The sequence below is a fragment of the Mandrillus leucophaeus genome, unplaced genomic scaffold (genome assembly GCF_000951045.1).
Source record: "Mandrillus leucophaeus isolate KB7577 unplaced genomic scaffold, Mleu.le_1.0 Scaffold398, whole genome shotgun sequence".
Classification (NCBI taxonomy): Eukaryota; Metazoa; Chordata; class Mammalia; order Primates; family Cercopithecidae; genus Mandrillus; species Mandrillus leucophaeus.
The window spans coordinates 506813-519252 of NW_012104231.1; the positions used below are offsets into that span (position 1 = coordinate 506813).

A 12440-nucleotide genomic window follows, 5' to 3' on the forward strand; every position below is an offset into this window, starting at 1 on the left:
CACATCCCTGGCCATGCTGTAGAGAGGGAGCCAGGAGCAAACGCAATGAGTGCACTGTGGAATCCAGGTGGTGGCCGTATGGGTAATCATAGTTCTATTTTTTCAATCTTTGCTTAAAATGTTGAATGTTTGAAAATTTTCATAATAAAAAAAAAAATGGAGCCAGGTGTGGTGGCATGCACCTGTAATCCCAGCTGCTCGGGAGGCTGAGAAGGAAGGATCGTTTGACCCCAGGAGGTGGAGGCTGGAGTGAGCTGTGATTGTACCACTGCACTCCAGCCTGGATGACAGGGCAAGACCTTTTCTCATTAAAACAAAAAATGAGGAAGGGATGAGGAAGCAGCCCAGAAAGAAGAGAGGTGAAAGCAGACCCCAAAAAGAGCTTCTGGAGCAGCGGCCCCCAGGCAGAGACAGAGAGACAGCCACTCCCCCAGGGAGGATGGCGCAGGTTTCCAGCTCTGGGAGCGCTGTGTACCCCCACATGGGGCCTCCCAGGAGCCTGGGACCTTCACAGGCAGGCCAAGGGCTGGCTCCCCCAGGGAGCCGAGCAGGCATGTGTCTGGGGCACCCAAAAATAGGTAAAATATGAATAAAAGAGGCTTCTGGGGAAAAAACAGGGACAAAACCAAGCTGTCTTGGACAAGTTGGAGTGTGTTTCACAGTTCAGCACTGTTTCACTGGGATTCCATGAGCGTCGGGGGTGCTCCATGCTTGGCCTCCTAAGCAGCCTCTGCCAGGCCCAAGCGCCCATAGCAGACATTGGGCACAGACCCGCGCATGGTTCGCAGCAGGTTGGACGCACCAACCCTGTGGCCGTCACACAAACACAAGAAAACCCAGGGCCCAGACAGAGGTGGAGACCTGGTCACTCTGGTAAGGCCCAGCCACGTCAGCCCCTACAGGAAGCCCAGGGGCTCTGGCTCATGTCTTGGTTGCTCAGCAACCACTATGTCGTGCCCTCATCGGCACATTGAGGAGACACAGCCCCCAAGCCTGGGGAAGTGGGAGCGGAAAGAGAGATGAAGCCTGGGGATGAACCAGCGAGAAGCCAGGGCACCCCCACCTGCGGGGAGCCTCCTTTCTAACAGGGACAAACGGCAGCTCTGCCTCGTGTCTCTTGTAGGAAATTCGGGGGGACGAGTGTCCATGCAGAGACGCTTGGTGAGCCATCGTCAGTTCAGTGAAGCTCCCGCACCTCACGGGCTCTGGTTTCAGGGGCCGGCCCACCCTCCACTCTGATAAAGCAAACCTGGGGGTTGCTGTCTCTGGCCCCACCCCTCAGCAGGGGCCCCCACTCTGAGCAGTACATTCTTGGAAGTCCTCTGGCCTCTGGGGTTACAGCAGGTGCTGTTTCTGCATTGGCTGGAAAAACCAGATGCTACCATCCCTGGACTCCTGGCACTGCCCCAACTCCCCTGGCCCCCAGAAGGTAAGAGCCCAGCCCTGAGGAACCCTTACTAGCCCCTAGAGCTGGAGGTTTCCAGCCAAAAGGAGCAGAAAGCCTGGGCCTGGGACAAAGGGGCTAGGGTCCGGCCCCAGCCTGTCCTACCCCCACTGTGGGACCAGGGCAGGTTAGCTCACCTCTCCAGGCCTGGTTCTCCCATATTTAAAATGCTTAAAAAAAAGACCTGTCTCCACAGTATAATAATATTATCTACGAGACCAGACTTTATTTTTTTACACACTGAACCCCCCCATCCTCTTTGGATGGGGCAAAGCAAGGGGACGCAAACAAACCACCAGGTCAGGGCTAGATGGGTGCTGTGTCCATGCATGGTGGTTGGTGCAGTTTTGCCCATGTGCCAAGTCATGCTTTGTTGCTGATGACAGTACTTTGAACAGATCATGACATGACATGAACACGCATGCCCTGCAAAGGAGATGGATGACCATTTGTTATGTCTGCCCTGCCTGTCGAACTCACCCAGATCTCTCAAGGAGATTTGTGCACCTGTGTGGAGAAAGCTCTTCAAGGATGTTCACCAGAAGGTAGAGAGCAGTTGTCATAGCATATTTGGATGTTAGAGGATTTTCATGTTTTTAGTTCTAACTTTTAATATTATGAAAATTTTCCACAATTAGTGTCAACTTTGGACTTCCCCCAGATTTTATCTTCAAAAATAAAACAAGCGTCTGATGGCACCCAACCACCTTTCCATCTCCAGGGTCTGCATCCCGAGAAAGGAGGGCTTCCCATAAATAACAGACAGTGGACGATGTGGTGTCCAGCACACAGCTCCTTGAGGGGAAAAGGGCACCATGTGGGCAGCATGGCTTTCTTTAATGACAAATGAGCAAAGCTGACCACGGACTGAGACAGACCTCACCTAAATCAAGAAGGAAAGAAACATAAGGGGGACACTGTACTCCTTCTGGGGAAAAAGAAGGCATATCTCCTTCTCTATTAATAATTAAAACATGAAAAAGACACTTTCAACAAAGACAGGCCAGTGGGAGGGCAGAAGCGCACTCACCCGGGCTGGCGGCACGTAGGGCGACTCGGCCTCTGAGCACATGTGTGAGTCTGTGGAGAGCCAAGCAGATGAATGGAGGGTTATAATGGATCCAATTCAGTGACACCCCTGAGGTCTAGGAAGAGATCTTAAAAGGCCAATAAAGGCTCAACCTATCCTAAGGAAAAAAAATAGTAAGTATTTTTAGTGGGTGGGAAAGCTCTATGTACAAAGATGTTATTTGCAGTATTAATTAGGACAGGAAAAATTCAAACCACCTAAACGTTCAGCCGTAGGGAACAGTCAGTCTGAAATGTCTGCCCAATGCCAGAGCCCACAGATATTTAACAAGATGTGGGAAACCCACATCACGAAAGACCATGTCTGCTGTCTGTCATGTATAGGAAAACCACCCGACTCCCCAAGGGACTGGCCAATAGAATCATATCAACTAAAGACCACGATAGCAGACACATGGTGTGGCCACCATGACCGCCACGGTGTGACACATGAAGGGAAAAACACCTGGAAGGGGGCAGAACAAATGCACGCGGCAGTTATTTTAGGGATAAAAATACACGTATGTAAAAAAGCACACGGAGCAGCCAGGTGGGTGTGGAAGGGTGACAGGGACACAGAGCCTGGCCACAGTGTCGCTTCCAACCTGACAGGTGAGGTGTGAGAGTCCAAGACACCGGTCCAGGGCCCAGCACCCTGCCAGAGCCGCCGGTCATTCACGGCATGCCTGCATGCAGCCCTTCCCCCAGAAAGCCCTGTAGATGTTTAACTTGGGTACAGGGAGAGACCTCATGTGTGTTCGTTGCCAACCAGAGAACAGGAGTGCAATGCACGGGACGCGTCACTGTTCAGGGAAGACCCTCAGCCAGCCCACCGGGCCTTGCTGCCCAGATCCACACCCCCAGGCTGGGCCCTGACTGTGGCAGCGCTCCATAGTCCTGACACTCACTCGGGGACAGTGTGCACCTTGCAACCTCAGGCTCCCGCCCCGTCCTCTCCCAATTCCTCAAATGTGGTATCCAGGGCAGATCTGTCACCTCGTCCTCCTGATGTCTCTTTGTAAGGAGAGGACACGGTGGCTCAGGAACCATTTATCCCCAAAGCTACACAGTATGGACGGTGCAAGGGCCCAGGACCCCTTGATCAGCCAGGAAGAGCCAGCAGGCAGAAGAAGCCGAGAACACATCTTTGGGTCAGCCAGACTTGAGTTCAAGTCTCCTCTCCATAATGTGTCTGAGTCTCCACATCTGATCTCACAGGGTCACTGGGAGGATTAAATACACAGATCTGCCTTCAAGGGCTCACTATGGGATTACTGTGTCAGCTCATAGCCTGACTGTATATACTGATGCCAGGGCAGCCATAGCCAGAGCCCGGCAAGGTCATCCTGCTTGGTACAAATGCTCTCCTTCCCAAGGCCTCAGTTTCCTCATCAAGGGCTCTGATGGTTTGTCCTTCATGGGTCTCAGGCCTCTGTGGAGGGCACAGCCCAACCCCACCTGCAGCCCTTAGCTGTGTGGACGCTCGGAGCCAGACAAGGCCCTGGTCCTCAGCCTTGTCCACAGCCACAGGTGGGCAGCAGTGGATTAGTCCCTTCTCACACTGCTGGAAAGAGCTGCCCAAGACTGGTAATTTATAAAGAAAAGAGGTTTAACTCACTGACAGTCCTACATGTCTGGGGAGGCCTCAGGGAACTTACAGTCATGCTAGAAAGGGAGGTAGCCAGTCTTACACGGCAGCAGGAGACAGAGAATAACTACCATTTATAAAACCATCAGATCTCGTGAGAATTCATTCACTATCATGAGAACAGCATGGGGGAAGCTGCCCCCATCATCCAATCACTTCCCCCTCTAGACCTGTGGGGATTACAATTCCAGATGAGATTTGGGTAGGGACACAGAGCCAGACCATATCAAGCAGGGAGAGGTGAGCCCCAGTGGCTGGAGAGAAACACCTCCCCTGTCCAGGCCTGGGGGCCTGGCCTCAGCAGACGGTGCCCAGGCCTGCCGATTCCATGGACTCTGCATTGAGCAACAGCTCAGCAGCACAGCGGCCCGCAGGCCAGGCCCAGAGCTCCTCGGTGAAGCACCCTCCTAGAGCAGGAGAAGGACCACAGCTCGAGGCCCTGGTGCCAGCTGCGCCCGCCCCCCTCGGGTGCAGTTCCTTAGTGAATCACCCCACCCCACATTCCTGCAGGGCCTGGCCGCCCCCTACTCTGGCTGTTGGGGTCAGGCCAGGATTCTGCGGATGAGGCCGTGGTTCTGGGATGAGAGGCGGCAGCCCCACCATGGCCGCAGCAGCCATGGCCCCCTCCTCATTAGCTTGGGGCTCCCAGCTGAGCTGTCACTGGTGGCCCGGCGCCAGCGCCCGCCAGGCCGAGCTGCAATGACATCATCTTGGCCCGGGAGGCCGCTAAGTAGAAACAGACGGCAGCCTCCCTCCCAGTCCAGGAGCACCTCGGGAGGCACCCCGCGAGCAGCCCACCACTGCGTGGGCCCAAGGGCACAGAGGCGTCAGGACAGCTGCCCTATCACAGTCCCACCCAACCCAGCCATAACCGCTGTCTGCTTTGCCTCCCCCACTGGCTCGGCCCCATGAGGGTGGGCACGGTGCCCACCTTGCTCGTGCCATTTCCAGCCCCCAGCGTGCTGCCTGTGCATACTTGGCGCTGGGGAAATACCAAATGAAAGGCCGCCCCGCTGTCCCCGAGGACTTGGTGGGACTCTGACCCCCTCCCCCAGAGCCTTTAGGTGGTGCTTCCTGCCTGTCCAGGCTCCCTGAAGTCCCCACCACCCCCAGACATGAACCACTGCCTCTTGCCTGCTGGACGGGAGTGAGACGAGCCAGCAGCAGCTGGTGAGACAAGGGACAAGAAATCTACCTGCATGAGGTTCTGAGGCTCCATCCGCCTCCCTGACCTCCAATGTTCCCTCTGTCCACGTGGGGCGGGACCTGAGCTGGGTGAAGGCGCGGCAGGACCAGTTGGCGGGGGGAGCAGTTGCCGGGTGGGGGTGTCCTTGGGGCACAGGACACCCCTCAGGCCAGGGTTGGCACCAGCCAAGACAGAAAAGCAGAGCCGAAACGGGGCCGCCAGTTTTGTGGGGAGCCAGGCTGGGTTAGGGCCCCAAAGAATCCCATATTGCAGAAGGGGCCACCTATCAGCCAAGAGTGAGCTAGGCCCACACAGATGAGCCTCGAACCCACTGTGCTGAGTGAAGGCAGCCAGGTGCTGCACGACTCTACTTACACAAAGCGTCTGGAGTAGGCGAATCCACTGATACAGAAAACAGACTGACAGCTGCCGGGCTGAGGTGAGGGAGAGGAGGTGGGAGGGGAGGCAGGTGGCTGAGGTGTACGGGGGTGCCTCTCAGGTAACAGAAGCATCTGAAATTGATGGTGGAGACCGTTGCCCAGCTGTGAATATTCTCAAAGCCACTGAATTGTACACTTTAAATGGGTGAATTGTATAGTGTCAATTACATCTCAATAAAGCTATTTAAAAAAAAAAAAAAAAAAAACAGTCACCTGGTTGTTGTGTAGAGAATACCCAAGGACTGGGGCAGAGGTACCCGAGGGGCTCTGCTCCGAGGACCCCCCTATTTGTAAAGTACATTAAGACCGCCTGGTGGGGGCCAAGGGTGTTTGTATGACCCCTGTCTGCCTTTAAATGGGGCCTCCCCTGCTGCTAGTGGAGACGGACAGAGACCAACAGCTCACTCTTATCATCATCATTCTTACAGTTACTGTCCGTCTAATGCCTAAAGTGGAGGATCAAGCACTTGACTTGGGTCTCATTTGCCCCTTTAAGAACCTTAGACTGATGGTGTCATCGTCTCTTGTATAAATGAGGGAGCTGAGGCACAGAGGACCTCAGCCTAGGGCAGGGGTTAGGCAACCCGTCCAAGGACCCACAGCTGACAGACGGCCACGGGGCGGGCATGAGACCCGACACCAGACACTGAACCAGGCAAGGACCCACTGCACAGTAAGCAGCCGCAGGTTCTGTCGCCGTTCTCGGAGGCTGTCCGAGTATACTTTACAGAAAGAGCAGGGCTCTTGTACAAATATAAAATGAATACACATCAAAAATGTATGAGCTCTCTAACACAGAAACTCGTAAGATAGGATAAGCCCATTCCTGGAGCCGTATGAGGACTTGGAAGGGCATTCTGCCACGCCTTTGCCCAGTCAGAAGTAAAACTGGTTAATGTGCTACAAGGCAGTGGCCGTAACCCTTTTCTTTTCTACCAGATACAAATCTATGGGTTAATGTAACTTTACAAAGTCTGAATCCTTAATTAATAGGAAACAGCAAAGTCAAACACAGGCACCGTGCATGTCTCTACATAAGTAAATTCTCTTTGCGTGTCATACAATGCCCCAGGATGACTTGGAAAAGACACTTGAAAAAGGATGCTTTTTCTTTTCTTTCTTTCTTTTTTTTTTTTTTTTTTTTGAGATGGAGTCTCGTTCTGCCTCCCAGGCTGCAGTGCAGTGGCACAATGTTGGCTCGCCGCAAACTCTGCCTCCTAGGTTCAAGCGATTCTCCTGCCTCAGCCCCTCGAGTGGCTGGGATTACAGGCACATCCCAAAACACCTGGCTATTTTTTTTTATATTTTTGGTAGAGGCGGGGTTTCACCAAGTTGGCCAGGCTGGTCTCAAACTCCTGACCTCAAGTGACCCACCCGCCTCAGCCTCCCAAAGTGCTGGGATTACAGGTGTGAACCACTGCACCAGGCTAGATTATTTTTCTTAACAGGGGAGAGAGTGGGGCTAAATCACAAACACCGCATCAGATCTGGAAACACAGCCCACTCGCTACCTTCTACCAAAAGTCTGTGTGGAAACTGGAGGCCGCTAAGCCCCATCCCTGCCTCCCGTGAGCAGTGCACAAAGAGACTTAGTGCCTTCATTTATCCACCAAGCATGACCTGAGCAGCTACTGGGTGCAGGCATGGTGTGGGTGCCGAGATGCCTGTGAGCCTCCACTGTACAGGAAGTTGGACAAGCAGGTTCATCCGGGAAGACATGCTAGTTTCCCATGGTGAGCCACAGCAGTAAAGAAAGAAGGAGAAGGTGGAGGTCAGAAAAGAGCTGACGGGTAGGGCAGGGGAGCTGAGAGGGCTCTCGGCGGACCTCTCTACAAGACAAGATTGAGAAGGGCCTGAAGGATGAGACAGACCCAGTCTTGAGAAGCGCTGCAAAGTGCAAGACTAAAGTGGAAGAACCTTCTAAAGTGGAAGAACCTTCCAGACTATGGGGAAAGGACCAAGATGGGAAAGAGCTTGGCATGGGCGAGCCAGGGCACAAAGGCTAAGGCAGCTGGTGAGTGAGCCGTGGGGAGAGGGGGCCGGAGGACTGGACAGAGGCCAAATCACAGGAGACTCAGCCGTGGCGAGGGAATTCGTTTTCATCCTGACTGTAGTGGAGACACGGGAGGGCTTTCCACAGGAAAGGGAGGGGCTCCGATTTGTGTTTTCAAAGTCTCTGACAGGTGGGAAGCAAGGGTGGTCCCAGAGAGCAGTGAGGAGGCTGCTTCTGAGACCGGGGTAGGACAGGGAGTGGCCATGGGGTGGGGCAGCTAGTGAGGGCAACGGGACAGGGAGGGCCCATACCCCAGAGCTCGGCTGACTTGCTGATGATGGGGACGTGGAAAGCATGGAGTGAAGGAACCAAGTCCTTGCCTTAACTTACATTTCTGGTAAAGCACCAGGTTAGGTTAATCAGTTCAATCACTCGCCGAGGAACAAAACTGCTGAAAACAGTATTTTTAAAAGCAAAGAGGTGACCAGATAGTAAGGAATCAGCAGATGCCTTCTTTTTTTTTTTTTTTTGAGACGGAGTCTTGCTCTGTCGCCCAGGCTGGAGTGCAGTGGCCAGATCTCAGCTCACTGCAAGCTCCGCCTCCCGGTTTCATGCCATTCTCCTGCCTCAGCCTCCGGTGTAGCTGGGACTACAGGCACCCGCCACCACGCCCGGCTAATTTTTTTTTTTATTTTATTTTTTAGTAGAGACGGGGTTTCACCGTATTAGCCAGGATGGTCTCGATCTCCTGACCTTGTGATCCGCCCATCTCGGCCTCCCAAAGTGCTGGGATTACAGGCGTGAGCCACCGCGCCTGGCCAGCGCACGCGGGAGGTGGGGCCACGAAGAGGTGAGCAGGGCCCGGCAGCCCCCTTCATCATGAGCCTATGGCAGAACCAAATGGACTCAGAGGCCGTATGCAAGGCACAGAGCCAAGCCCAGGGCCCACTTGAGGAGGAGGCCGGCAGGAGGCCTTGCTTGCAGAGCCGGGGCACAAGGAGCACACCCCTCAGATGTAGGTTAGCCAGAAACAAACCCACCCATGGCCCACCTCAGGAGACCACCAGAAACGCTGCCCTGGTGCTAAGCTCAGGGTGGGGCTGGGGTGGGCATGTCACTGAAAATGGCAACCACAAGCCAGCATTGCAGCACAAGACCCCATCTCCTGGCAAATTAAAGATGCGTCCATCAATGAGTTTGGAGCAAGGTAACCCTGGATCTGCGGTGGCCCAGAAGAACCAAACACAAATCCCTTCCAGGAAAATTCACCTTCATCCTAGGCCTCAAAGAACCTCCACATATTACATACTAAAGAACACAGGCAGGTCTCGGTACAAGGACAAAGAGGAACAAAATCCAATAAGTGAGAGACCAGAGAGAAAACAGAGCGCAGAAACAGACACGCAGACTTCAAATACTAAAGAAATCAGGCACATATCGTAAAACAACCTGCTTTTATTGAGCTTAAAGAAAAGCCAAACTGAAAATGGTAAGCAGAAAGCTAGAAACAGGAACTAACTTGGTGAAAAAGGAGTAGAAAACTAAGGTAAAAATATAACTAAGATTATATATTGAATTTTTATTTTCATACTATGTTCAATTCAACTGAAGAATAATTGATAAACTAAAGATAGGTTAGGGCCGGGCGCAGTGGCTCACACCTGTAATCCCAGCACTTTGGGAGGCCAAGGTGGGTGCATCATCTGAGGTCAGGAGTTTGAGACCAGCCTGGCCAACATGATGAAACCCCGTCTCTACTAAAAACACAAAAATTAGCCCAGCGTAGTGGCGTGCACCTGTAGTCCCAGCTACTCAGGAGGCTGAAGCAGGAGAAACACGAAAACACAGGGCGCAGAGCGCACAGAGACAAAAGAGCACAACACCACACCACACCCGGGGAGAAAAGAAAAAAGCTCTCTCAAAAAAAAAAAATAAAAATGAAAAATAAGTAAAGACAGGTTAGGTTAGAAGAAATTCAGGGAATGCTGCACAGTGAGGCAAGAGGATGGGGAATCTGAGACGTTTGGAGGCACGAAGAAGAAAGTGAGAAGCTCTCGTGTCATCTCATCACGTTGCAGAAGGTAAGAAGGGGCGATGGGAGCAGCATGATATTTGAAGAGATAACGCCTGGGGATTTCACAGAACTGATGGGACACAACCGCAGATGTAAAAAAGCCCAATGGGTCCAGGTAGAATTAATAAAAAGTCATCCACACTTAAAAAAAAGCACCCACCTTGACCTCCCAAAGTGCTGGGATTACAGGTGTGATCTTAGTGAAACTCATCTTAGTGAAACTGCACAAAGAGCAACATCTTCAAAGCAGCCAGAGATGGAGACCATTACCTGCCTGAGAGGCAGACTGACGTCTGCCTTGTCAAACACAGGAATGAAAACCGGAAGCCCATGACACGGCGTCTTCGATGAGCCCAAAGAAAACCCCACTGAAATGCACTCCGAGAAAGAGGGCAGAATAAAGACATTTTCAGAAAATCAAAACCCGAGAGAGTTCAACAACAGAGTGTCTCTAACCAAAAACCTAAAGGGTAAATTCCAGGCCCAAGAAACATGGGCCATTCTAGGTGGAAGAACTGAGTAGAGGGGGATAAGGCGGGCATGGATCCCGGCAGAAGTGGGTCAGTCGAAAGGAGCTCTGGCTACAAAAACGAATAAAGCCTGTGGGTTACAACAGAACAGGACAGAATTGAAATACCTAGAAATCAGCGAGGAGTACATGTAGAACCCCAGGGTTCCCTGTGGGATTCCTGTGCTGTCAGGGTATCGATTAACTCTGTGTCTTGGTAAGTATAATGCAGTGCGTAGGGTCCCCCAAAATTCATGTTCACCCAGAACCTCAGAATAAGACCTAAATTAGAAACTGGGTCTTTGCAGATGCACATGGTTAAGGATCAAAGTAAGATCATACTGAGCCCTAAATCCAATGACTTGAGCCTTTACAAGAAGAGAAGAGGACACGGAGAGACACAGAGAAGAGGCCACATGAAGACGGAAGCAGAGGTTGGAGGGATGCAGCCACAAGCCAGGGAATGCTTGAAGCCACCAGAAGCTGGAGGAGGCTTCCCTAGACCCTCCAGAGGGAGTGCGGCCCTGCTAACACCTTGGCTTTAGAGTTCTGGCCTCCAGAACTGCGACAGAAGAAACTTTCTTTGTGTTAGGCCCACGATTAGTTGATTTATTACAGTTTTCTGTGGAAAACTCACAGAAGCTAAAGATGCATATCGCAACTACTAGATGAACCACAAAAAGACCAGCAATCGTACAGAACTCATACACTAACAGAAATTAAATAATTAAATTAAATAAATAGTTTAAAAATTATTAAAAATAAATTTTAAAAAATAGAAATTAAAAAATACTTAAATCCAAAAGAAGACAATAGAGAAGAGAAAAAGAAACATGCAACAGCTAAAAATAGAAAAAAGTAGTCTATCTGAACCTAAATATAAGCACTCATATTAAATTTAAATAGACTAAACACTGCAGTGGAAAGACAAAGGCCAACAGACTAGGGGGAGAAATCAAACTTTGTGGTGTTTACGGAAAATGCTCAAAACATAAAGATCTGCAGAGGTTGGAAGTAAACGGATAAAGAAGATGCAACGGCAAACCAGAGGAAGCCAGACAGAGGATCTGCAGACAAAATGCACCACCAGGAATCGTTGCCTCGTGAAAAGTTCAATTCACCAGAAAAAGAAAACAAAAGCAGTCTGCACGGACTTAAAACACAGCCAGAAAGTTAAAGGTAAAAATCAAAAACCTCCAAGAAGAAACCAGCAAACCCACAGTCCCAGAGGGAGACTTTGAGAAGCATCGGGTAGGCAGAGAAGAGGTGAGCAAAGCAATGAGTGACTCGGTTCCGTTCGCAGGGAACTGCACTCACAAACCCTTCTGAAGCAGGCTTGGAACCCTGAGGAAAGGGGACTATATCCTGAGGCCTACGTGGACCTCAAACAACCTCAAAGAATTAAAATAGCACACAAATATTTTCTCACCACAGTGCAAGATGATTAGACAATCCTCATATGTTTAAAAACTAATGAACACTTCTAAATAACCTATTTTCAAAGCATAATTTGACAAAAATTAGAAAATGCTTTTTACTGAATACTACAAATTCATGAATGTTATAAATACAAAATGCTACATAAAGCAATACATTAAGGACACTTAGAGTCAAAAGTGATTATACTAGAAAAAAAGACAGGTTGACAATTACTCAGCTAAATCCAGATCTCAAGTAGAAAACACAGCAAAATAATTCCAAGAAAGTAGAAGAAAAAATAAAATAATGAATAAGTGAGTGAATTAAATAAAAAGAACTTAATGAAATCGAAAACTATAAAGTAGAGAGAATAAAAAAATCGAAGTCATTTTCTTAAAGATAATAAATAGGCCGGGCGCGGTGGCTCACACCTGTAATCCCAGCACTTTGGGAGGCCGAGGTGGGCGGATCACGAGGTTAGGAGATCGAGACTATCCTGCCTAACACGGTGAAACCCCGTCTCTACTAAAAAATACAAAAAATTAGCCAGGCATGGTGGCAGGCGCCTGTAGTCCCAGCTACTCGGGAGGCTGAGGCAGAAGAATGGCGTGAACCCGGGAGGCGGAGCTTGCAGTGAGCCACGGATCATGCCACTGCACT

General features: G+C 50.8%; 1 long non-coding RNA gene across 1 annotated transcript in view; it reads right to left on the minus strand.

Moving 5' to 3' along the window:
• Positions 1-1650: 1650 nt before the first annotated feature.
• LOC105547811 overlaps positions 1651-12440 on the minus strand; it is a 17305-nt gene continuing 6515 nt past the window's right edge. Inside the window, exons 2-3 of the long non-coding RNA XR_001007279.1 lie at positions 2475-2631; positions 1651-1870 (exon numbers count right to left, since the gene is read on the minus strand). This is a non-coding gene — a long non-coding RNA (uncharacterized LOC105547811). The remainder of the gene's footprint in view (positions 1871-2474; positions 2632-12440) is intronic.